Below are 2,351 nucleotides of genomic sequence, written 5' to 3'. Positions count from 1 at the left end.
ATTCAGGAGGATATTATAAGACCTCCGTTCTCGGTTGTGTAGTTGTGTTACACTTCCCTCTATTAAACCTCTTATTATTATTATTTTTTTTTTTAAGAGGTTTGACAGAGGGAACTTTAACTGCTATGGTCTTATCGTCCCGAAATCGAAGAGAAAAGGAAGACAGGATAGGAGAAAGCCAGCCGTTCCGAGAACGAACATTATCCCATCAGGATAAAATCCGCCCCGGGCGGGAATCGAACCCGCGGCCTAGCGCTTACGAGGCAGTCGCACTACCAACTAAGCTAACTAGGCTGGCTGACCTTTATCCTGAAGGGGATAAAGTCGAATAAATTTAAAAGCCATTAAAATGGTTTATAAGTGGCGTTTAAATTCAAAAGGCATAGCATAGTACAGACAATGTAGGCTATTGTATTAGACCCATCCCTTAGAAGTTTTCTTTTTTTCTCCTTCTTCTATCCAAAGCTCACCAGAAGTTTTAACCATTTCCATTATTTGAGGATCATGAAGGAGAAGACGAAGAAGAAGGAGGAGGAGGAGGAGGAGGAGAAGAAGAAGAAGAAGAAGAAGAAGAAGGAGGAGGAGGAGGAGGAGAAGAAGAACAAGAAGAAGAAGGAGAAGAAGAAGAGGAAGAAGAAGAAGAAGAAAATAGAACCCATTGGTAGAAGTTAGATAGAATTCCGTGAAAACTAAATTTCTACAGGTTGTTTCAAGGTGGTGATCTCATAAGTAATATCAGCAGACACTCTTTGAACTAGCCACGGCAGAGCGGCGATAGCACGTTCAGTACACCAGTTCTCAATAGATCACTACTGATGCTAAGCAACGTTGGGCGTGGTTAGCATCCGGATGGGTGACCATCTGGACAATTGAGTACTGCTGGCTTTTTCCGGCCCCACTAAGGATTTTGATAGAGGGAACTGTAACTGCTAAGGTCTTATCCCCAAAAGCGAAGGGACAAGGGATAATAGGAGAAAACCGGCTGTTCCGAGAACGAACCCTGTCTGTTTAGGTTAAAACCTATTTTTTTTATTATTTATTTTTATAATTAAGGGTCTATTGTAATAATTATGCATCTGTCCTCTTGAATAAATTACAGAGGTTGTCTTGAATAACATAGAGGGGATAAGGGGGTTATGTCCTACAAAAAATGTGGTAACTACCTACTCTACCAAAAATCCCAAGAGTTGTGCTCTTATTTGGTGACCCTATTATCCTCTTTTAATGTTCAGTAGGGTTTGTCCCCAAATTTGGTAAATAGGTCCCCTTGGATTTTACAAAAGGGCCTAAAGATAATCAAAATCTTATTTATAAAAATTGAAAATTTATATTTTTGTATTATTCATTAGTTTAGGTTTCAAGTTCTTAATTTCATTTACCTCTGGTTTTATTGTTATTCAATAGAACCTCATTTACCTGGGGGTAAGGGGGTTATGTCCTACAAAAAATGTGGTAACTACCTACTCTACCGAAAATCCCAAGAGTTGTGCTCTTATTTGGTGACCCTATTATCCTCTTTTAATGTTCAGTAGGGTCTGTCCCCAAATTTGGTAAATAGGTCCCCTAGGATTTTACAAAAGGGCCTAAAGATAATCAAAATCTTATTTATAAAAATTGAAAATTTATATTTTGTATTACCTATTCATTATTTAGGTTTCAAGTTCTTAATTTCATTTACCTCTGGTTTTATTGTTATTCAATAGAACCTCATTTAGTTCTATAGATATTTACGTATTTATTTCTTAAGAGATCACAAATCAAACTGTAAATTGTAAAATAAACACGAAGATATTTATTGCTAAGAAAAAAAAAGCTTTCTTATTTTGACCTTTGAAGAACAACCCTTAAAATAAGGGAGCCTGGAACTAAAGGAAAATCAAAAGATAAAAGATATTAAAATATGTAAAATGAAAATAATCCGGGAAAAATATTCGAGTTTTTGTAAATAAATATATTTTTAAAAAATATTTATTTTCTTTAACAATTAGTTTAATAAGATAAAATACAATTTAGATAACATGAAAAAATTAATAATATTTACAATATTAATAATACCATTATTATTATCTACTGAATTATTGAAAGTATCATTGAGTACTACAATGGTACTTTACCTAATGTCAGCTTCAATATTAGGAAGAAGAATATTAATCAGGCTAGTTAGCTTGGAGATTTATCCTAAAAAGATTAGTTGCGTTCTCAGAACGACCGGCTTTCTCCTATCCTGTCTTCCTTCTCTCTTTAATTTCGGGACGATAAAACGTTCGCAGTTATACATAGTTCCCTCTATCAAACTCTTTTTACTTTTCTTATCCTAATAATAAGAAGAGTAATCTTTTGAAAAAGTATTT

At 34.6% G+C, this 2,351-nt stretch overlaps 1 non-coding gene across 1 annotated transcript; it reads right to left on the bottom strand.

Moving 5' to 3' along the window:
- Positions 1 to 221: 221 nt before the first annotated feature.
- Trnat-cgu lies at positions 222 to 294 on the bottom strand. Its single transcript has one exon. It is a non-coding gene; the product is annotated as a tRNA-Thr (tRNA).
- Positions 295 to 2,351: the final 2,057 nt, after the last annotated feature.

The sequence above is a fragment of the Diaphorina citri genome, unplaced genomic scaffold, assembly GCF_000475195.1.
Source record: "Diaphorina citri unplaced genomic scaffold, Diaci psyllid genome assembly version 1.1 scaffold795, whole genome shotgun sequence".
Taxonomy (NCBI): Eukaryota; Metazoa; Arthropoda; class Insecta; order Hemiptera; family Psyllidae; genus Diaphorina; species Diaphorina citri.
This window is presented reverse-complemented; position numbering and strand designations above follow the sequence as displayed.